This window comes from Dermacentor silvarum, chromosome 3 (assembly GCF_013339745.2).
Source record: "Dermacentor silvarum isolate Dsil-2018 chromosome 3, BIME_Dsil_1.4, whole genome shotgun sequence".
In the NCBI taxonomy this organism is placed as follows: domain Eukaryota; kingdom Metazoa; phylum Arthropoda; class Arachnida; order Ixodida; family Ixodidae; genus Dermacentor; species Dermacentor silvarum.
Genome location: NC_051156.1, coordinates 5806243 through 5831096, shown reverse-complemented (window position 1 = coordinate 5831096; position 24854 = coordinate 5806243).

Genomic DNA, 24854 nt, shown 5'->3' with positions numbered 1-24854 from the left:
GTCTTGTCGTCGATTGTCCTGCCACTTAGCGTTGTCGGTTTCGGGCGGGGTTGGGGAGATTCCCTTGGAGGGTGCTCCTTTGATTTTTGTGGGTGGTGCTGCCGGTATTCCCCTCTTCTCCTCAGGCTTTCAGGGACTGTCACAAGGGTAGCTTGGGAGGCTGTCCGCGGGTGGTGGTGCTCTGGGTGGCTGGAGGGCATGGTCGGAGCCATTCTGGTGCGACGCTCGGTGCGGTGGCCGCTGTGCCTTGGGCGCCGCGTTGACCCTGGGGGTACCACCTTGACGCCTGTGTGGATGCTGCGCTTGACGGCGACGGCACCGGCGGGTGCGGCGGAGGCGTTCCCGGAGGTGGGCGACCATGGTAGTGGATGGCTCTGGTCAATGGCCGCTGACGCTTGCCTGAACACCGGGTCGTGATCTCTGGTGGCGGGAGTCGGGGTTGAGGGATTGCCACCGCCACTGCTGCTGAAAACGTGGGGTGTTGGGACTGGTTGCTGCTGGGTACTGGAGGATACCGAGGCGCTGCGGCTGCTCCCCTGGTGCGGTGGTGGCTTCGGGCGGCGGGCGTCCTGCGGTGGGGGCTGTCTTGTGGTGCCTCCCTTGTGGCCTGGTGTGGCTGACACTCCCGGGTGCTGGGGTGATGGCGGCACCGGGTGGAGTGGACCTGCGCGCGGCTGCTGCTGCGGCCCGAGGAAGGTGATTGCGGGACTCTGGGCCAGTCGGTCCGGGCCCTGGTCGGGTTCTCGCTGCTTGACTCGTGGGCTTAACGTCGTCTCGTAGACGGGCTGGTGGGCCATCTCCTAGGTGGACGGCGCCCCCTTTGCGGCAGGGGTGGCATGTGCCGGAGTGGGGCTTTTGTTGCGTTGCTCCTCGGCGCTCAGCAGCAGCAGATCCATGGCGGATGCGTCCGTGTCCCAAGGGTAGCAGCACTGCGCATTTCCCGCGTTGTCCTCACATGCTTCTGCTTCCGACGCCACTGCGGATACAGATTCATCCGCTGTCTTGCAGGCCTCGCCGCCGAGCCCGCCATGGATGGCGGAGGACGCCGACGTGGAGCTGTTCGATTGGGAGGCCTGTGACCGAAGCGGTGGCGGCTGAGGTCTCGACCCGCCGCCGCTGCTGCCGAACTATTGGTTCTCGGTCGTGATCTTCGACGACGACGGGCCGCAGCTGATGCTCGGGAATGTAGGGGCAGCACAGGCATAAGGGAGCGGGCGGCCACCAGATGGCTCTATTGGAAGCGGGATACTAGCGGAAGCGGTGGTCATCATGCGATTCTCGTCGTCTGGGGTAAAGCAGACGGCGACCCCCGGTGAGCCGGCGTCTGCGGCGAGGCAGCCTGCGGGCCACTCTGTCGACGCGTTGCTGGGCACACCTGCCGCAGCATGGAAGCAGTGGCTCGCCGGAGCATTTGCGCAGAATTGCGCTGGTCGGACACACAGCAGGCAGAAGGTATCTGGCCGAAAGCAGCTATCAGCGCTGCGCTCCATTCAGGCCAGGACCGCTTTTTGACACCTTCGTAGTTTTCCCACGCCTTTGCGGCACCTCGAAGTCGCCCCGCGGCAACCAGCCATGTCGTGTTGTCGGGCCAGACATGGCGTGTGCCGAGCGCAGTGGCTGCTTGCAGCCACAGAATAGGGTCATTCTCAAATCCATGGAACTCCGGTAGTTCCGAGGCAGCCGGTGATGGAAAGGCTGCTAGAGGAAAACCGGAAGTGGCTGAAACGATGTCGTTCAGCTGCTGTGACAGCAGCGAGATGGCTTGCATGACGTCGGATAAGCTGCCGGTTGACCCGCCCGCTGAACCAGCGGCGGAAACCACGCACACTGAAGCGGCGGCAGCGGCCGCAGTCCCACCAGTGGCCAAGGGAGCGTGAACGGCATCCGTTGAGCCAGGACTGGTGGCGGCCGCGGTACTCACTGCAACCGGAAGCATGACCAGGGGAGCGCGAACGGCATTCCTTGGCTTAGTTGTCGATGATCTCGTGGGGCCGAGATCCAGGGCATGGGAAGCGTTGACGGCGTTCCCTGGCCGCAGGAGGCACCCACGACGGCGAGGATCCATGTCCAAGGCAGCGTGGACGGCATGCCTTGGCAGCTCGGAGATCGAGGTAGTCCCGGATACGGCAGCCATCCCAAGGGAAGCGCTGACGGCGTTACCTCGCCGAAAGAACCCAGTACGGTGAGATGCAGGAGCATGCAAGGCCTCCGCAGCACGGTGCTTATGGCTGGAGCGCCTTAAGACGGGGCGTTCGTCGACTGCACCATTGTAAAGGAGAGAGACACAGAGACAGCACCCGTTCCTGGGCCGGCTGTTGGTATGGTATGGTATGGTATGGTATGCCTTATCTGATGGTGCATGCCGGCTGTTCTATATTCAACTTCGTCCTCCTCTTCCCCTTGTTCACCCCCTAGCGCCCGGTGTCCGAGCGCCCGAGCCCAAGTGCATGTCTTCTTCTGTATATATATATATATATATATATATATATATATATATATATATATACCGTGGTGAGGAGAGCATATGTCGCCTTGGACAAGACAAGTCCACTGGCCTAAACGTTGGCTGCTGCTTTCACCTTGTTCTCGTTTTGCCATAGCATGCTTCCTTGTTAGCCAACGTTATCTAGGGCGTTTTTGAAGGGATGATGCTCCTTGACAGCGACTGTCTTTGGAGGAATGCCATTACACTTTTCTGAAGGCCGCAATATGCGGAACTGTAAGAAAGCGTTCGTTTTGCACAGCTATTTGCTAACTTTGTAGAGATCGAAATGAAGTGCGGGGGCAAGAGAAGCTGATATGCGAGTTGGGGATGGTGAAATAGTGCGTGTAAAATGCTCAGACGATGTGCCTTGCCACAGTATTCTAGAGAAGGCAAGTCAAGGCATTTTGCGTGTAAAATATGCTAGCTGTATTGTTTTAAATGCGGAGAATGAAATCAGGAAGTATTTTGAACCATTTCTAGAGAGTGGATTAACCATTTATGATAATAGTCCCATACTGAAGCAGCGTGTTAAAGTTTTCAGTCAACTATAGTGTAGTGTACATTACAAGTTGTTGCTGTTGTTGTTGTTACTAATCTGCAGAGAAGACGATGCTCGTAAGAGCATCTTCTTTTGTATCTCTTGAAAACCAGGAAGCGGAGCCGAAGCAGAGAACGTCTTCTTTATTTTACGCTTGCAAAGACAACTAAAGAAATGCGGGCGCGTGCTCGTGTCCATGCTTGCTTCTAACTTCCTCTTCTTCTCTTCTTTTCCGGAGCATAATATTTAGTGAGTGTGAGTGAAACAACTTTATTGAGACCAGCGGATTGAGGCCTGGGCCTAGGCCGCGCCAGGGGCGGTAGAGAGACCCTGTCTCCCGGCAGCCTCTCGAGCTCGCTGCATGGCCCATAGTTGATCTTGAAGATCTCAGCTGGTCAGCGCGCTTTCCACCGCGCCCGAAGCTGTTCTGGGGAGACTGCATATTCATCCTGAACATGTGCGCAATCCCATAGAATGAGTCCTAGGGTGGCGTGTTCTGTCCTACATAATTTGCACAAGTGATCTGGGTATAGTTCGGGGTAGATGAGATGTAGGTGCACCGGGTTGGGGAAGGTTCTAGTTTGAAGTCGCCTCCAGTCAACCGCCTGAGACCTGTCTAATTTGGAGCTAGGAGGTGGGAATGTGCACCTCGACTTTTTGTAGAAGCGGGTGATGCCACAGAATCTGAACATTCTGCCCTTCTCCTTCCAGGTCTCCCCTCCCGTTCCTTCGGGGAAGCTTCTTCGCGAGCGCGGTAAATGAGACCTCGCGCGACGTGGTGGGCTTCCTCGTTGAGGTTGGGAGCGGGGGACTCACAGAAGGTGTGTACTGGGAATCGGATGTTGTACCTGTCTTCGAATTCCTCTGATGATATGAACTGTGCTTTCCCGTGGAGTATGTTAGCGGCCTCGCGTGATGTTCTTCCTCGCGCATAGTTTCTGATGGCCGACTGCGAGTCGCTGATGACGTATCTACATTTGGGGGAAATTAAGGCCTGGGCGATAGCTGCTACTTCTGCAATTTCACTGTTATTAGAGCGTATCGAGCATGCGCTTATCCACTCCTGGTCGGAGTTAATTACTACTGCGACGTAGGATTCGTAACTCGCGTACTCCGCTGCGTCCACGAACAACGCCTCCTCCTCTCTATCGTATGCCTTGAGTAGAGCTTTAGCTCTGCTTTCCCTCTTCCCTGATCAAGTTCGGGGTGCATGTTTTTGGGCAGAATGGGGACCTGGATCTTTTCCCTGACTACCTTGGCAACCGACACTTTACATTCTTGTTGATTGTGATAGCTTATCCCTAATCTGCTGAGGATACTCCTGCCCGTGCTCGAACCGGCTAGTCTCTCCAACTGAGCAATCTGTTGAGCCTCTATCAGCTCCTCTAACGTGTTGTGTACACCCAGTTGAAGTAGTCGCTCGGTGCTGGTGCTATCTGGAAGCCTTAGAGCTTGCTTGTACGCCTTTGATATGAGTGCGTTGATCTTAGCTTTTTCGGCTGAATACCAATTAAGGTATGCCGCCACGTATGTAATGTGACTTATGGCGAAGGAATATATGTCTGACGACAGTAGCTTCTTTCGTTCCCTTGTGTTTGTTTGTGACTCCCTTGATTAGCCTTATTGCGTTGGTGACTTTAGTTACTAGCCTCTTGACGGTTTCTCCCTTAGTGCCCTTAGATTCGATGATGAGTCCTAGGATTCTGGTCTGTTCCACTATGGGGATAGTTCGGCCGTTTTTGGTGCGAATTTGGATTTCTTCGTAGGCTCGGTTCCGGTTGTAGCCCTTGGGTGGTCTGCCTTTGAGCGTTGGTCGATAGACGAGGAGTTCAGATTTATCCAGCGAGCACTCGAGGCCAGAACCTTCTAGATACTCCTCGATGGTGTCGACGGCCTCCTGTAGTCTCTGCTCAAATCTCTCCATCGCTACCTTCAGACACCCAGATGGTGATATCATCTGCATATAAGGAGTGATGTACTAAATGTACAGAGTTGAGCCGTTGCGGGAGTCCTATCTTATTAGATTGAACAGCATGGGCGATATGACTGAACCCTGCGGCGTGCCAGCGCTACCTATGTGTCTCTCCTCAGATCTGAGTTCTCCCACTGCAAGGGATGCCGTTCTGTCCGTTAGGAAGTCCTTAACATAATTGTATGCTCTCGATCCTAAGCTTAATTGGCTTATTTGATTTAATATAGCTGCATGAGCTGCTTTGTCGAAGGCTTTTTTTGAGGTCTAATCCTAGTATCGCCCTAGTCGATCTTGTTTTATTGTCTAGGATCTGCAGTTTAATTTGCAGCATGGCGTCCTGTGTGGATAACTGGGAGCGGAACCCCATGCATGGAGTCTGCGTGAATTTCCTTCTCATCAAGACCGTTTTTGATTCTATTGAAGAAAGCGTGTTCCACCAGCTTTCCAGCGCAGGACGTGAGTGAAATGGGGCGTAAGTTCGACAGATCGGGTTCTTTTTTCCGGGCTTGGGGATAAGGATTACTTAAGCATCTTTCCATTGTGCTGGGATGATGCCTTCGGCCCAACATTCGTTTATATATTGCGTGATGTTCTCTAATGGTTGATCATCGAGGTTCCGGAGAGTTTTGTTGGTGATCCCGTCCGGTCCCGGTGCGGATTTGGTGTTTAGCTTCTGTAGCGCTGCCCTAATTTCATCTACGGTGAACTCCTCGTCCAGGAGCTCGTTTGTGTCGGCGGTGTATTGCCCGTGTTCAATGATGGGATTTATGGGGATGTATATGTTGCTAGCCTCGGCGATAAAATCCTCATCGCTGCCTTTATACTCGTGCACCAGCTTACGCAAGGTTTGCGTATATTCAGATTTGGTGTTATCTGGGTCGAGCAGGTGTTTGAGCATGCGCCATGTCTGGCCTGCGTGCCAGACATGGCGCATCCAGAGCATTGCCCGTCCAGAGCATTGTAAACCTCGTTCCATTGTTGTTTGCTTAGCTGCTGACAATGTTCTTCAATTTGCTTGTTGAGCTTGGCTATACGCTTGCGCAAGCTCCTATTGTACCTCGGCCCCCGCCATCTGTTCTGTAGTGATTGCTTGGCCTCACACATCTGCGCGTGACGGCTATCAATCTTTTCTATGGAGGTAATCTGATGTGATCGTTTGCGTAGCCTCCCTGACGTCTTGTATAACGTCTTTGACCCATTGCGCAATATTCTTGATGGAAGCTTGTTTTTCGGCATCTCTGACTTTTTGAAACCTATCCCAGTCCGTCCATCTAACTTGTCGCCTATTGAGTTCTGCGTCTACCGCCTCTTTAATTTTGGTTTCTACTATCCGATGATCGCTCCCCAAATCTTCAAATTTGTTTTTCCATTTGGCGGTCCCCGCATTGTGAACTAATGTTAAATCTGGAGTTGTGTCCCTCGCGAGACCAGTCCCTATACACGTGGGGGAGTCGGGGTCGTTGATGAGAGTTAAATTGGTTTCTTGAATATCTTGCCATAGCATTTTGCCTTTGGCTCGTGTGTATCCGTATCCCCATGCGCTGTGTGGGGCATTAAAGTCTCCTCCAATGACGAGGGGGTTGGGTCCCGCTATTACTACTGCCTTCTTAAAGAGTGAAAGGAAGCCTTGTCTTATGTGCGCAGGATTGCTATACAAATTTAGGATAACCGTTCTCGGAAGTTTTTTTTTCTAGGGGGAAGTTCTACGTGTGTGCTCGATTTCTGTGATCTGGTTGTCGTGGCGGATTGCTACGAATCCCTTTCTTACCAGGGTAGTTAGTGTTCTATTATCCCCGGTCGTGGGGCCGATCGCCTTATATCTCGATAGCTTAGCTAAACCATGCGTTTCCTGCAGAATTAGAATATCTGGTTTGGTTTTGCTCCTAAATTGTAGTTGCAGTACTGCTCTTTTCCTCTCATAGCTCCTACAATTGCACTGCCAAATAATTAAATCTTTCTTCCTGTACTTCCCTATTGTAATTTCGGTATTAAGTCTTTTTTTCTGTAAGTTCCTATTTTGATTTGGGTATTGAGGAGGGAGAGGGATGGAAGGAGGCAGGTCTCATGACATTAGTTGGGACAGCTCGGTTGTGGTGCCCTGCGGTAATTGTGAATTACCCACGGTGCTGATCGCCAGGGTGTTGGCTGGAGGCACCGAAGATGCCCTAGGGTTGAGACTGGCTACGTTAGCCTCGAGTTTATCTAGTCTATTCATGATCATGGAGATTGCAAGCGAAAGGTTGTTGGTTGCCTCAGCCTGTTCTTTAACTGCCTTCTGCATTTCGGACAATGTTTGATTCAGGTTTGAATTTTGCGGAGCGGTTTTGTCACTGGACGCTGCTTGAGCTTTTCTTTTCAGTGGCGGAGGGGTGCTGTCCTCTTCCATTCGATTATATGGGATTTCCTCGGGTCTCTCCAGGCCCACGGAACGTGTTTGACTGGCTGTTCTTTCAGTACAGCTTTTAAGGCCTTGAATTTGTCTAGTGAGTTGGGATATTATTTCTCTAAGCTGAGCGTTTTCTTTTTTGATCTCGGAAATTTCATTGAGATTATGTGCAGTCTCCCCCGAAGACCCTGGGCGCGTCCCTTTAACCGCGTCTGACCAGCTCACCGCGAGTGGCGGATCGCCTCGATGGCCATGGCCGCCCCTTGGTCTGGACCGGTATCTGGAGCAGGATGGAGTCCGGCCTCCTCTCAGGTTCAGTCCGGTAGACTGGGGGGGGGGGGGGAGGCGACCTCTTAGCGTCGTGCGAGACCCGGATCGGGATCTGGACCGAGGCGTTGCCCTACTCCTGGATCTGGACCTCCCGCGACTGGTCGGCCGTGGTGGGGAGATGCTCCTCCTGCTGTTGCTGCTGCATTTGTCAGAGCCATTGGCGTTGCTTGGCGATGTAGGGTTTTTTGAACTTGGCCTGACAGGTTTTGTCGGCCGTGGGATGATCCATGCCGCACAGCTGACATCTTGGCTGACACTTGTGGTACTGAATTGGGTAGGACGTTCCACAACCCGCACATAGTTTGTCGTTTGGCCTCGGGCGCAAATCGCTCCTGTGTCCAAGTCGGTTGCACTGTCTGCAAAAGTCGATTTGCTTTCTCTATAGAGAACATCGCGTGAGCACTCCTTTGTATAGGAGGTATGATGGAACTCCTTGCCACCGAAAAGGACTATGACCGTCGTGGTGTTTCCGAGACATTTAGCAGCGATCGCCGTAGGATTTCTGGGTGTGATAACTGCCGCGGTGATATCTCGCGGGGTTTCTTCCAAGGGGACACCTCTAATTACTCCTTTAGCGGTGATTTCCTGTGCCGTCTCGTAAGTTCCCACCTCATACACATTGCAATTGGCCTTGATGTGGTGGATCCCTTGATATTTGTCTGCATGCTCTTGATCTGGGGTGCTGACGACCAAGATGTTCAGGAAGTTCTTCGGGCAGATTGTGTCCATATCTCGTTCTTCATAACGGATCTCGGCTGCTTCGTACAAAGCTTTGTCTAGCTCCGTTAAGCTTAGCTGGGATATCTGCAGTCCTCCTCTTGTCCTGATGATTATCTTGTAGTCGCCTGTCGGCAGTCTTGGCATTCTGCTGGACCTGTTTATCTTGGCTTTAAGTTGTGCGCCATGCCTTCTTGACGTTCGGGTAGGACTAGGGCTAGCACGGATGTGCTGCCTCCCCTCCTTTGCACGTTTTCTGTATCTAACTTCTTTCCATCCGTTGTTTACGTCGTCCTCCCGTCGGGTGACTTCCTCATCCTGCTCATCATTCATCGTTGACGATTATTGCCTCTTGGGCGCGAGCGCCGAGACCTGGGTCTCGTGATGCGGCTCGAGGCAGCTCGGAGAAATGGCGGGAATAGCAGGCAGCAGGCGCGAGGTAGTTTTGGCCGTAAAATCTCGTAAAACGCTCACCCACCTCAGAATTTGGTATCTTCGGGTTCCCGGTGACGAGCTGAATCCGATAGTGTAAAATTCCGGGTGGTGCTTGGCTGTTGTCGCTGCGAAATCATTTGATGAGCATCAAAGCTTTTACTGAAGCTATGCTCTGATGATGATGATGATGATGTCCTCAGCACATGGCTCGTACCCACTTCGGGGGATTGGCCAAGAATTGAGCATCTGAACTTTTGGATATGCATTCTGAAACTACAGTTAATGTGCAATTTAGTAATCAGAACAACAGACAGATTAATTTTTCTGAACTGCATAATTTATAATACTAATGCCATGAATTAAAACTGAAATATCTCTCAGAGAATTGTGAAAGTGGAAATTTAAAATTTTATTTGTTTTGTTGATTGAATGAAACCACAAACGGCATCAAATACGTCCCTGTAGCTAAAGCCCAATACCGAGGCATCGAAAGTAAGTACCGACTCTGTTGTTAAATTTAACCCTAATTTAGCAAGCGGTACTTCAAGAAGTCTTTTTCTTTGTAATTTATACCGACGACTTATTAAAAAAAATAGTGTTCTACGGTTTCTATTTCTAGGCAGAATTGGCACAGCAGCGATATCGCCAGACCAGCCCTGTGTAAATATAAATTTAATGGTGAGACACGGCAACATAATTTTGTAAGGATGACTTCCGATTGTCTTGATGGACACCAATGAATTTTCCACGGAAATTTTAGGTGCTGAAATTCAGTCCATGATGTTATTGTTTCCATGATATCTCTACGAATTGTATATTTCTGATATCTGATCGCTGTTATTTGTGCCACCACTGGAAGGACCGATAGTATCGGTCCATTCAGGGATGCTCTCGCTAATGAATCGGCCATTTCATTTAAATGTAATCCGCAGTGTCCTGGTACCCATAATATTTTTATAAGACTCAGCTGGGGGGGGAACTAATGTTAGAAACGTCTTTAGAGCCGGTGAATTTGTTGAAGCTGTAAGCGCAGTACAGACAGAAAGGGAATCTGTTATAATTAACGCGCTGGATTCATTTAAAGGCAGTTTCCGCAAAGCTAGAATCATTGCTAAGAGCTCAGCTTCAAATACGGGAGTAAAATCTGGTAGTCTGAAGGAGAATGACCAGCCAAGCGAAAGCGAGAAAATGCCTACGCCCGCCTTTTCGTCATTCACGGAAGCGTCAGTGGCTATTATGTTAATTGTGTGTACGTGTGCTAGGTAATCTTGCAACATATTATGTAATAACCGGACTGAATGAAACTTAGGGTTCTGTGGGAAAAGTTCATCTAATTCAATCTTTAAATTCTGATTTGAATCATATGATGGAATAACGTCTCGAATTTTTACATTCAAACTGTCTAATTGCTTGTGTACAAAAATAATCTGTGGGGTGTGAAAACGTGGCCAATGAGCAAGAAAGAAGGAGTTTGGATCGCTTATAAATACACATTCAGATCGCCTAATTGCAGAACTGTAAAATTTGAGAATGTTTGTATCGTTAAGATGCGGAATCTGCAGGGCAATTTTGGTAGGCGCGCTTCCTGATAAAGAACATTGTTTGCTACAAACCTAGGGAGTCCCAGGCACAGGCGCAGGGCTTCACGCTCCAATAGAACCAGAGGCTTAGTTTTATAAGCAGGGCTTCCCGAGAACAATACACAGCCGAATTCCAATATTGGACGCATGTACATTTTGTATATCATTAAGAGGGCTCGCCTACGTAGCCCATATTTTCGGTTGCTCAGTCTGCGTAGTAAACCTAAAGCACGCTGAGCCTTAGATGCCATGTTTTCTATATGTGGACTCCAGTTGAGTTTTCCGTCATAAATGATGCCTAAATAGTTAAGAGACTCAACCTGCGGAATGTTTTCTTGATTGTAAAATATGGATATAGAAACCGGATGCATAAGTGAGAACACCAATATTGCGCTTTTACTTACGTTTAATGACATGCCAATTGATTGAAGCCATACATCAAGCATACTCAAGTATCTCTGCAATTTTTGGTATTTAGAATATATGTCGTCGTCGACGGCGAAGAATGCAATATCGTCGGCATAAACGTAAACTAGCACGTCCTGACTGGCTGGAATAGAGCTCATGAATATGTTAAATAATATTGGAGATAGGACTGCTACTTGGGAGACACCACGAATCTGTTTGAATTTATGCGAAGAGCAGCCATCCTTCTAGCAATAAAATTCTCTTGATCTCAAAAATTCTGCCAAACACGGAATAATATATTTTGGGACATTATGATTCCGTAGTACATTCAGTAAAACTGTATGTTCTACGGAGTCATATGCTTTAGCTATGTCTAATGTTACTAAAGCGGCATATTGTCTTCTTTTTCTAGCGAGTTGTATGCGGCTCTCTAAATCAGCATGGGTACACCATATAGAGCAGTCAGCTCTGAAGCCTATTTGATTTGGATTTAATATTAAATTATCCGACATCCAGGCAGTAATTCTGTAATGTGGAACCCTCTCTATGAGTTTGACCATATTAGAAGTAAGAGAGATAGGTCTGATATTTTCTATGGTGTAACCTAATCCTTGTTTTTTAGGTATCGGGATTACTTTAGCTAGTTTCCAATCGTATGGTATCCAGGCGTTGTTTAGAGAATAGTTTATAATGCTTAGGAGGTCACAAGGAGATAGTTCGAATAAAATTTTTATCATAGGTGGTGGTGGTGGTGATGATGTTGAAGCAGGCGGGGTTAGCCTGGCATACATAGCCGGCAATTGTTCCGCCTGATCCTCCTTCGAGTTGATAACAGGGGTGTGTCACCAAGTGTCTATGAGCCCCGTGTCTCGCAGGAAGGCCAGCAGCAGTCGTTGCGCTCACTTCCTGGTTGTCGCAGGTCCTCCGGGGAAAACGACGTCTTCAAATGTCCTGTGCGTAAGACCGCTCTTTTGTAGGCTGTCGATCATCGCTTTTCTTTCTTTGTCAAACTGCGGGCATATCCAAATGTAATAGTTCGAATAAAATTTTTATCATATGCACCGTAATTCCATCAGGACCTGGAGCTGACACGGGTAAGTTTCAAATTACTTGAGTTAATTCAGGCAAAGTGACTTCATTAAAGTTTGATGGTAGGGCTGGTTTTTGCAAGTTATGTGACATAGATGACATGAATCTACGCTCAAGGCCTTTCGCAATCTGTTCTAGGGATTTTGTCATTTCGTCAGATGATAGAGTTACATAATCAATATTAATTGGTGGTGGCAGAATTTTGCGACTTCGCATATATCTAAACAGCGCTTTTTTGTTTTTGGGATTTGAAAGGAATCAAAGTGTTTTCTATCATAATCTTCTTTTGATTAAGCGACTGTGCGTTTAAATATAGCGGCGTAAAATTTGTAATCAGCCCAATTTTGGGGGGACTGGTTATAAAGTAGTCGCTTCCAAGCTGCTTTTCTTCGTCTGTAGTCTCGTGTACAGTCTGGATTCCACCAAGGACTATGAGAGGCTCCCTTGGCAGATTCAATAATAAATTCAGCTTCTTTGTATGATCGTTTGATTACAAGACAAATTTTCATAGGTTTGGATTCTTCGCGCTCTTCAGAATGGTGGGCCAAATGTGCTTTTAAATCATTTTTAAATTTATTGTAGTTTACAAATACTCGGATCTGAGAGCACGATCGCATTAACGGGCAAGCAATTTCAAATATTATTGCACAGTGATCGCTGTTGGTGGCACAGTCCAAGGCTGCCCAAGATGAACTAGTGAGAGATGAACTTATGAATCTTAAATCTAAGGCTGAGCGCGACCGATTACAAACAAATGTAGGATTTCTAGTGTTGAGACAAGTCATATTATTATCTGTTGACCAATTCCACAAGCGTTTGCCACATTGATCTGTTCGAAAACCCGAACACGTGTGATGGGAGTTGAAATCTTCCACAAGGATTTTATCCTTGCACCAAGACGTCAACACGGAATCCAAAGATCGAGTGTCTTGCACACCCGCAGGAAAGTATACATTTACTAAAGAGAATCGTAGGCAGCCCGGTAAGGTTACATCTAAGGCAAAAATTGCACTTTCAGGGGACATATGTTTGTATGAAATCTTCACCTTAAGACTAACTCTATTACTAATGAAGAAGGCTAAGCCGCCGCCTTTCGAAGGACGGTCCAATCAGAAAGATCGGAAGTTATTTATAAGAAAAGGTTGATGTGTTGAAAGCCATGTTTCTTGTAGTGCAATAATATCCGGGGAGAATTTCGATGCCAAATACAATAAATCTGTTACGGAAAAGTGAATGGATCGGCAATTCCAGAGAAGAATTTTGAGGAATCCTATGGTTGCGAAAGGATTGACTAAGTAACTGCCTTGCTTAAAATGCTGTCTTTTAAGAAATCATTCTTTGTAAGGTTTTCTTTCAGGTATTTTTTGGTCTTTGAGGGAATAAGTGTAGTGGCTGTTTTTGACAAAGGGGATCTAGAACGTTTTAGCGATCGGGGGTCCATGTCCATTTCCTCTGAGCTTTGTGCCTCCTCATTGATGCTTTCACTGTGATTTTTGTTTGCATCAACAGATGGACCAGCAATTTGGTCATCTTGGGACGTGAGTTTAGGAGCTACCTCTTCATTTGATGGTCGTGAACACTCAGTAGTTTGCGAACTTATACTGATAGGTGCTGTTGTGCCGAATATCTCCGCCATCTGGGTAGTTAAGATTTGTGAAAAAAACTCACAAAGGTTTCCAGCTAGCCGCTCCATGGCCTTCTCCATTGCCCTTTCGACAGCATCGGCAATTGAAATTGAAAGAGACGCTTCCGTGGACATTGTATGACGGGGTGTGACAGCTGCGTACGCCTGTGTTCTAGCCTGCATTTCAGCTACGTCTTCGCTCAACGATTTCTAGAATCTGTAGTTCTCGTGCCCTTGCTGAGCAATTCAAATAATCAGCAGAGTGGCCTTCACTGCAGAGGCAGCACTTTTCATCTTTGTTGGTGCATTCGCTGGAATTGTGTTCCTCACCACAAACTCGGCATCTAGGAGCAGACCTACATCCTTTCATTGTGTGTCCGTAGCGCCAGCACTTTACACATTGTAGAGGACGAGGGGATAAAGGTTCCACTCGATAGATTAGGGGCCATGCCTTGATTTCTGTTGGTCGATCTGTCCCTGCAAATTTTACAATGACCGATTGAGTAGGAATTTTGTTTTTGTCTACCACACGTCCACACCGATAAATTGAAATAGCACCTGCTGGTGAAAACAACTCTAATATTTCTGTTGGTGACATGTTGACATCAACGCCACGCACAAGCCCTTTCACACACGCCAAGTGAGGTGGGATGAATGCCCTTACCGGATTGGAGGCAAAAGTGGAACACTGTAGAAGGCCTTGTACACAGGGCTGGTCTGGAGAAAAGCAAAGAATACCTCCTCTGCCGAACTGGCGGACCTCTGTGATATTCAGGAAATGGGCTGTCGCCGATCGCAGTTCCGCCTGAATCGCTTTCGGGTTCTTCATCCGTGTGATGCCATCATTGGTTGGGACCATAGCCACGGGAACTGATCTGACGCCCTTACGCAGAAACAAGTCCACAGGTAAATCCTGCGAGGGAATAGAGGTGGACCAGGGGAAAGCCCCGGGCCCTGGTGACGAAAATGGCATCTGTCTGGTCTGATTAGCCAAAAAGCACTTATTAAATAACAAATACGCTACAAAAACAGTTAACAAGCAAAAAAGAGTCAGTAAGTACTCAATCCTTGGCCGCAACCCCCAGATCCGAACACGCAGCACGAACGCCGTTTGAAATCACCCGGCGGCGGCGCACTGCTCACGGCTGTTCTCTCTTTTGATTCTTCTTCTTCCCCATAATATTTAACACTATCTTACTTCTTGAAGTGAATAGTGAACGAATCTGCTCGCTGACAACCTAAAATAACAACGCTATTAATCTTTAACTATTGATACGAAGAAGCGGCTCTGTTTTGCAATAGATTCCCTCGCTCCTTTCCGTGTAACTGATGTGTTAGTGGCCAGTATACAAGGAACCTAATTAGAAAATATTCGTGCTCGCTGGAGCTTGGTCTCCCAGTCCCGACGTGGGTGCGGCCCGCGGCTTCGTCGCCTCCCTGATATGGGCCATCAGGTAATTAGTGAAAACTTAATTAGTGAATATTTGTTAATTATTCGATTATGCAGTTCAATTTATTGTGAAAGTAATGTCCGCCCCTTCGAGTAGACCAGCTCATGAACTAGAGTTGTGCTATCTGCCACAGGCAATCTTTAAGAATTTTTGAAAGTGTTCGCTGAAGCAACGCGCGTTCTCAAGCAATATATCGCGTGTTCTCGTTGACTTATAGAAAGGGCCTCGAATCTGGGTAGCCTCGGTGTCATTAGGTAGCATCATCATCATCATCAGCCTATATTTTATGTCCACTGCTGGACGAAGGCCTCTGCCTGCGATCTCCAATTGCCCCTGTCTTGCGCTAGCGTATTCCAACTTGCGCCTGCAAATTTCCTAGCGTCATCATCCCATCTGGTTTTCTGCCGTACCTCGACTGCGCTTCCCTTCTCTTCGTATCCGCTCTGTAACCCTAATGGTCCACCGGTTATCCATCCTACGCATTACATGGCGCAATTCATGAGCGGAAAGTTTGGATAGCTTAGGAAAAATGTTTAGCCCCGCTTTTAGAACAAGCACCACAACGCTGCTCGCGGCGTTTGGACGTAGCTTAATCAGCTCCAAAAGCGCTTTTGCCTGTTCTCTGAAGCTGTGGCAAAAGCTTCGTGCCATCCCCCCAGCCACCGTCTACGATATCCCCCGAAACAGAGGTTGGTTAATCTGCACCGGCGCCCTTCATCTACGCAAGAGGAAAACTAAGTGCCGCAGTTCAGGAGACAGGAACTGCGTTGCCATCGATCTGTACAAGTCCTCCATTGTCGCCTTCAAACGTTGCCGACCTTACTGGTGACGGCGTCCCTACCGTTGCGCTAATTGGTACTGGAGCAGCCGTGTCTCTCCTAAACGAACGCCTCTCTCGCGCTTTACGAAAAGTTACGGCGCCGCTTTCTGGGTTTTCTCTCCGCACAGCAAGCACCCAGCCACTTCGGCCTTCAGCAGCATGCACAGCTAGAGTTATTAAGGGCGTTCTATATATTGTGGAGTTTGTGGTTCTGCAGTCATGCTCTCACGACGTGATACTTGGGTGGGACTTTCTTTCGCGAAATAACGCCGTCATCAACTGTGCGCGTACTAAAGTCGAATTATCGCCTCTTTGTGACGTGCCCCTAGTCGGCGCCACTTCTCGTCCAGCTAAGCTAGTCGTTCGGGAAGACATCGCCATACCACCGTACTCGTTTGCCGTTATTCCCGTCTTTTGTGGCGCTGTTGTCTCTGAAGGCACTGTCCTCTTCACGCCTTCGGAACTCTTCATAATCCGCAAAGATGTTCCCCTCCCTTTTGCTACGCTTGACATTTCAGCCGGTTTCAGCTCCAACGTTGTCTGCAATCCGCTTCCTACAGCCCTGAAGGCTCTTTGCGGCGAAGCACTTGGCCGTGTTCAACATCTTGATGACATGTTCATTTCCGACGTGCCGGATGCTTCGCATGCAGAGCTCACCGACTTCTGTGCACTTTCCACTTCTGCTCCACCATCACTTGACGCATTCACTCCTTTCATTGCCACTGACCTTACTTCCGAGCAGCGCTCCCATCTTCTTCACCTGCTTGCCCAGTTCCGTTCTTCTTTTGATGTCGCTCAGCCTACTCTGGGTCGTACGTCAACCGTAAGCCTCCACATCGACACTGGCTCCAACGCGCCATTGCGGCAGCGCCCATACCCACGTCTCAGCCAAGGAGCGCGAGGTGATCAGTGAGCATGTCGAAGACATGCTTCAGCGCGGCGTCATTGGACGTTCCCATAGCCCGTGGGAATCACCGGTGGTTCTCGTCACAAAAAAAAAGATGGTTCTATTCGGTTCTGCGTCGATTTTCGCCGTCTTAATAAGATAACTCGAAAAGACGTGTACCCTCTACCGCGCATTGACGACGCTCTGGACAGCTTGCAAGGCGCTGAATTCTTCTCTTCGTTGGATTTACGCTCGGGCTACTGGGAGGTCCCGATGTCAGCAGTTGATCGCCATAAAACCGCATTCTTTACTCCAGATGGTTTATACGAATCTAATGCGATGCCATTTGGCCTATGCAATGCGCCTTCTACGTTTGAGCGAATGATGGACAATATCTTGCGCGGCCTGAAATGGAGCACGTGTTTATGCTAGCACGACGACATCGTTGTGCTCGCCCCTGATTTCAGCACGCATCTTCTCCGCCTTGAAAGTGTTTAACGAACGCAGGCCTGCAACTGAACCTGAAAGAGTGCCAGTTCGCCGCCCGCAAGCTCATGATTCTAGGTCACGTCGTATGCCAAGACGGGATTTACCCCGACCAATCAAAACTTCGCGCTGTGGCAGAGTTTCCTAAAACTAAGACACTCAAAGAACTCCGCGCTTCAGCACTTCATCGGCCTCTATTTTTACTTCAGACGCTTTGTTCGCAATTTTTCCTCGATTATATCACCTCTGACGCAAATCTTAAGTAGCGCCAACAACCTATTCTCCTGGTGTCTTGCATGTGACACCACGTTCGGGACCTTACGCGGTCTCCTGACGTCTCTGTCTATATACTGCGACACTACGACCCCACCGCCCCAACTGAAGTGCATACCGATGCCAGTGGTATTGACCTTGGCGCTGTCCTTGCGCAGCGCAAGCCTGGCTACTCTGAGTACGTCGTTGCTTACGCCAGTCGGGCGCTGACCAAAGCGGAATGCAATTACAGACTCACATAAAAAGAATGCCTGGCCATCGTTTGGGCACTCGGGAAGTTTCGACCTTATTTATACGGCAGACCTTTCAATGTGGTTACTGAGCATCACGCCCTTTGTTGGTTATCCTCTCTAAAAGACCCGTCTGGACGTCTTGCTCGCTGGCCTCTTTACATTCAAGGAATACGACATACACGTCATCTACCGCTCAGGCCGCAAGCACACTGACGATGACGCTCGGTCCCGCTCTCCGCTGCCAGCCGACACTGCCTCCCTCTCCACCTTTGAGACGGTGTCGTCAGTCGATATCGACACCTTCGCATCAGAACAGCGCAATTAAGGATCCTCGGGTGGCCTCTCTTTTGGATTTTCTTCTGGCTCGCCAGTAACTCCCATCTCTCGCTCCCTACGTCGCCAGGCTGCCCGTTTTGCTGTCCGAGATAACCTCTTGTATCGACGCAACTACCAGCCCGATGGTCGAGAGTGGCTCTTAGTTATCCCTAGGACTTTGCGTTCCGACATGTGCGCGTCTTTCCATACTGAACCACAATGTGCACGCGCCGGCGTTTTGAAGAAGTATGAACACCTGCGGCAACGTTACTACTGGCGAGGAATGTTTACTTTTGTCCAAAAGGTTGTCCGCTCGTGCCCGCAGTGCCAACGACGCAAATCTCCGCCTCATCCGGCCCACGGTTTATTACAGCTGCTTCCTTGCCCTGCTCGTGCCTTCGACCCTGTGGAAATTGACGGGCGGCTACCGCTAATACCTGCTGGAAAACGATGGATTATTCTCGCAGTTGATCACCTTACACGCTATGCTGAAACCACTGCTCTACCGGCAGCAACCGCCAGTGACGTTACATGCTTTCTGCTCCATCGTTTCATTTTTCGTCCTGGCCCACTTCGGGAACTGCTGAGCGATAGAGTCCACATGTTTTTGTCGCAGGTGGCTGAAGCTCTGCTTGCTCAATGTCGCATAGTTCACCGGACCACCATGGCGTACCATCCTCAAATTAACGGGCTTACGGAGCATTTCAATCGAACTCTTGGTGATATGCTCACTATGTAAGTTTCATCGGAGCATAAAAACTGGGACATCATCCTCCCATCTGTCACGTACACATGCAATATGGTTACCCAAAGTACTACAGGATTTCCCCCGTACTTCCTCATCTACGGTCGTGATCCTTCCCATACCATCGATACGGTTTTGCCTTATGCACCAGACGCGTCAGAGTGTGCTCCCGTCTCAGCCGTCCCCCGATACGCCGAGGAATGCCGTCAATTAGCCCGACATTTCACCTCCGACGACCAACAACGACAAAAAGCCAATCGTGCTGACGACGCTACGAATCCGAACTTCGCTCCCGGCACACTTGTCTTGTTGTCCGTGCCTCCTACCAGACCTGAACTTTCGACAAAAGTTCTCTCGAAGTGTTATGGACCATACCGAACGTCGAACGCACCTCTCCGGTCCACTATGTCATAGAGCCGCTTACACCGACATCCGACAAGCGCCGCCGTGGACGAGATGTTGTCCACGTTCACCGCCTGAAACAACTCTATGACCCGCTCGTCTTCACGTCGTAAGTCGCGGCTCTATAGCCTAGTGGTTACGACGCTCGCCATGGGACCGTAGGTACGCGGGTTCGAATCCCGCCTCGGCAAGAAAGCTTTTTTTCTTTTCTTTCTTCCGTCATTGCTGATGATGTTAGTTTCTTGATACGAACCACAAATTAGGGCTGGCTTAAACAGCTTCATTGTTAAACGAGGCTGGTCTCATCCACATAAATGATGAAGTTCGCGTCATTAGAAACGTTGACAATGTCGTTAATGTATATTATCATCATCATCATCATCAGCCTATGTTTTATGTCCACTGCAGTACGAAGTCCTCTCTCTGCGATCTCCAATTACCCCTGTCTTGCGCTAGCGTATTCCAACTTGCGCCCTCAAATTTCCTAACTTCATCATCCCATCTGGTTTTCTGCCGACCTCGACTGCGCTTCCCTTCTCTTGGTATCCATTCTGTAACCCCAATGGTCCACCGGTTATCCATCCTACGCATTACATGGCCTGCGCAGCTCCATTTCTTCCGCTTAATGTCAACTAGAATATCGGCTATCCCCGTTTGTTCTCTGATCCACACTGCTCTCTTCCTGTCTCTTAACGTTACTCCTAAGATTTTTCGTTCCATCGCTCTTTGTACGGTCCTTAACTTGTTCTCGAGCTTCTTTGTTAACCTCCAAGTTTCTGCCCCATATGTTAGCACCGGTAGAATGCAATGATTGTACGCTTTTCTTTTCAACGACAGTGGTAAGCTCCCAGTCAGGATTTGGTAATGCCTGGCCGTATGCACTCCAGCCTAATTTTATTCTTCTGTAAATTTCTTTCTCGTGATCAGGGTCCCCTGTGAGTAATTGACCTAGATAAACGTACTCCTTTGCAGACTCTAGAGGCTGACTGGCGATCCTGAATTCTTGTTCACTTGCCAGGCTATTGAACATTATCTTTGTCTTCTGCATATGCATCTTCAACCCAATTCTTACACTTTCTCGATTAAGGTCCTCAATCATTTGTTGTAATTCGTCTCCATTGTTGCTGAATAGGACAATGTCATCTGCAAACCGAAGGTTCCTGAGATATTCGCCGTTGATCCTCACTCCTAAGCCTTCCATGTCTAAGAGCTTGAATACTTCTTCTAAGCATGCAGTGAATAGCATTGGAGAGATTGTGTCTCCTTGCCTGACCCCTTTCTTGATAGATAACTTTCTGCTTTTCTTGTGGAGAACCAAGGTAGCTGTGGAATCCTTGCAGATGTTTGCTAAGGTATTCACGTATGCCTCCTGTACTCCTTGATTACGCAATGCCTCTATGACTGCTGGTATCTCTACTGAATCAAATGCCTTTTCATAATCTATGAAAGCCGTGTAGAGAGGTTGATTGCACTCCGCAGATTTCTCGATTACCTGATTGATGACATGGATATGATCCATCGTAGAATATCCCTTCCTGAAGCCAGCCTGTTCTCTTGGTTGGCTGAAATCAAGCGTTGCCCTGATTCTATTGGAAATTATCTTGGGAAATATTTTATACAATACTGAAAGCAAGCTGATGGGTCTATAATTCTTTAGTTCTTTAACGTCTCCCTTCTTATGGATTAGTATAATGTTGGCATTCTTCCAACTCTCTGGTACACATGAAGTTGTGAGGCATTGCGTATAAAGGGCCGCAAGCTTTTCAAGCATGATATCTCCTCCATCTTTGATTAAATCTACTGTTATTCCATCTTCTCCCGCAGCTTTTTTCCTGGTCATGTCTTTCAAGGCCCTTCTAACTTCAGCGCTAGTTATAGAAGGAGCCTCTGTATCCGGTTCATCACTATTTTGAATGAAAGTTTCTTGGCTGTTTTGGGCACTGTACACGTTAGTATATAATTATTCCGCTGCTTTTACTATGTCATCGGAATTGCTGATGATAATACCATGCTTATCTTTCAGTGCATACATCTTGCCTTGTCCTGTGCCAAGCTTTCTTCTTACTGCTTTAATGCTGCGTCCATATTTTACGGATTAATTCCTCAATCTTTCCCACGTTATAATTTCGAATATCCCTTACTAGCTTAGCAGGACTATTTGAAGAATTATCAGGCATTTCCTGAGATATTATTGGCCTTAGTGAGGTTAGAAGAACGGGTGAGGCTTACACAGTGCTGACTAACGGCCACGTCCTCTGCTACAGAGGTCTTCCAGTTAAGAAAGCATCCGGGGTAGGATTTCTAGTGCATAACAACATAGCGGGCAACATTGATTAATTCTACAGCATTAATGAGAGGGTAGGAGTCGTCGTAATAATAGCTGAATAGGAGGTACAAAATGATGGTAGTACAAGCCTATGCCCCAACCTCTAGTCACGATGATGAAGAAATAGAACAGTTTTATGAAGATGTTGAACTAGCAATGATAAAGGTGCAAACTCAGTATACTTTAGTCATGGGCGACTTCAATGCAAAAGTGGGGAAAAAGCAGGTTGGTGAGCAAGCAATTGGTAACTACGGCATCTATTCTAGGAATGCAAGAGGAGAGATGTTAGTAGAATTCGCGGAAAGGAATACGCTCCGAATAATGAATACCTTCTTCAGAAAGCGCAGCAACAGGAAGTGGACCTGGAAAAGCCCTAATGGAGAAACAAGAAACGAAATAGATTTCATACTCTCTGCCGATTAAAGCATAGTGCAGGATGTAGAAGTGTTAAGTAAGGTTAAGTGCAGTGCCCATAGGTTAGTGAGATCTAGGATATTTCTCAGTTTGAAGGGAGAGAGAATGAAATTAGTCAAGAGGAAACAGGCCAACCTAGAGGCAGTAAGGGTAAAGCAGATCAATTCAGGCTGGTGCTTGCAAACAAATATGCAGCTTTAGAAAAGGAAGATAAAGACAACATAGAGGTAATTAATGAAACCGTAACTAGGTTGATCTCAAAAGCAGCAATTGAAGTGGGAGGTAGGGCACCAAGGCAACCAGTAGGTAAGCTCTCCCAAGAAACAAAGGACCTAATAAAGAAACGACAGAAGATGAAAATGTCCAACTCAAGAGATCAGATCGAATTCGCTGAACTGTCAAAACTAATCAAAAAGAAAAAAAGTAAGAGATATGCAAATGTATATATATATATATATATATATATATATATATTATATATATATATATATATCAACGCCAGATAGACTGGCACCTGCGGCCGCCGGCCACGGGAACGGGGACGACGAAGTGCGTAGTCGAACGGGCACTCTACGAGTGTCAGCCTTGATTAAAAGAACACCGTTTTGCCAAGGCCTCGATTGTTAACTTCGTAACATTTTTTGGTGGAGTTCTGCGTAAATGATACGATCGCGCGAGACGCAGCGTACTCCTGACTCAACGCTTTTGCGTAGCCCGGTGGGGCTCATGCCTTTGCACGTCCATACCAGCCATAGTCTTCAGGGGCTCCAGCCACAGCACGGTCTGCTACCTGATCCTACCAGGACGATGCAGCAAGTCACCAACCGTCTACTGCTGCGCTTGCCGCGCCGACGCAGATCCTTTTCCATCAACCGCAAACACCCAATGTGTTACACGGAGGCGCTCTTAAATGACATCAAAGACTGGCTTGACCACTTCGCAAGGGTCGCCGAATTCAGCGGTTGGGCCCCAGAGCGCAAGCTGCGTAATGTCGACTTCCCTCTCGGGGATTCCGCAAGGACGTGGTACCACGAGGCGACACTGACATCGTGGGACGACTTTCGTCGGCAGTTAGTTGCCGCCCACACCAGCTCCGACATATAGGAAAGAACGGAGTTGGCGATCCAGGCTAGAATTCAAGCTCCTAATGAGAGTGTCACCACGTATATTGAAGACATGGCTCGGCTCTTCAGGCGTGCAGACGCTTCAATGTCCGAAGACAAAAAAGTCCGACACCTAATGCGAGGCGTAAAGCAGGAAATATTTGCCGGCCTTATCCGCAACCTACCAACTACGCTTGCGGACTTTCTCGCTGAAGCCACTGCAATGGAAAGCGCAATACAACAGCACGCCAGGCAGTACAGCCCAAACGTCACTGCACTTTCGAGTAGTATCCCTAACGTGACACGAGTAAGCTACGTCAGTGACCTGAGAGAATTGATCAGAGCTGTCATAAGAGAAGAGCTCCAGAAAATGCCTCCGATCGAGTCCCCGGTAACGCAACTATCTGTCGCGGGGATGGTTCGAGACGAGATCAGGCAAGCCATCCAAGTTCCTAAACGCTACGGGGCACCATAGCAACAGAGCAAGTTCGGATGACTTATGCGGAAGTCCTACGAAGGCCATCACTGTATAACACCTCAAATGGCGTGCGCACCGCGGAACAGACGGAAGTAGGGTTCAGGCGTCGTAATCCACCGTTAATTAACGAGTCCAGGCCAAAAAAGAATAATATCTGGCGTGCTTCTGACCACAGCCCCCTCTGTTTTCATTGCGGCGAAGCCGGTCATATCTACAGGACTTGTACATATCAACGCGTGGGTCTCCATGGGTTCTCCCCGTCCACGACCTGGTGAGCGCCCGCCGGAGATCGAGGGCTTCCTAGCCAGTCGTCAAAATTTCTCTGAACAGCCAAGGTACGAGCCTCGCTCGTAGTCACCTGCTCCGTCACGATACCGGTCACCAAGTCCTGTCTTCCCTCGAGACGCCCCTAGGCGCCGTTCGCCCAGCCCTACAAACCGGGAAAACTGAGTTCAGCGACCTCCGCAGGGGGGCCGCTGACATCGAGTGTACCGAATATCCTCCACTGCGACGAAAGCGACGAGAGCACCGACAGCAGACCGAGCTTCGAACACACTCAGGTAATCCAAGGCAAGTAGTAACATCGTATATACCAGTAAGCATACACGACGAAGTCAGAGCTTTAGTCGATACTGGCGCGGACACTTCGGTTATGATCAGAGAACTTGTCGCTAAGCTCAAAAAAGTTTACACGCAATGTACTTGGTCGCAGGTCTGTACTGCCGGAGGTCAGCTCTTAAACACCGTGGGGACGTGTACAGCCGGAGTGAAGATTCGCGGCTTCACGTACATCGGAGATTTCAATATCCTGCCGAGTTGTTCGAGAGACTTGATTCTTGGAATGGACTTCCTGCAGGCTAATGGGGCCATCATAAATTTGCAAGAGTCGCGGGTAACGTTTTCTACGGCGCATGCCATATCAAGCAGCAAGTGTGACAGCCATGACAACGACTTGCGCATCGTTGACGAAAACGTGACATTACCGCGAAGGAGTAGTGTATTAGCCCTTGTAACCTGCGACAATGACTATGAGGGCATTGCCGAGGCAAATATTCCACGGCTGCTCGAACGGTACGTCTGCATAGCTCGAGGCCTTCTTCAGTTGCAGAGCAAACGTTCACTAGTTCTTCTGACGAACTTCAGCAATGAGTTTCAGCACGTCTCTCAAGGCATAGTTGTCGCATTCCTCAACAAAATGGCTAACTTCTCCGACGCCGTCACCGACTTCACCGGACGTGAAAAATGCTACCATCCTTAGCCGCCGCATTTACATTACTGCCGGGTTGTCAGAACTACAGAAGCAGCGACTATTAGGCCTCGTGAGCGAATTCTCTGGCTTCTTCTCCACAGAATCTAAA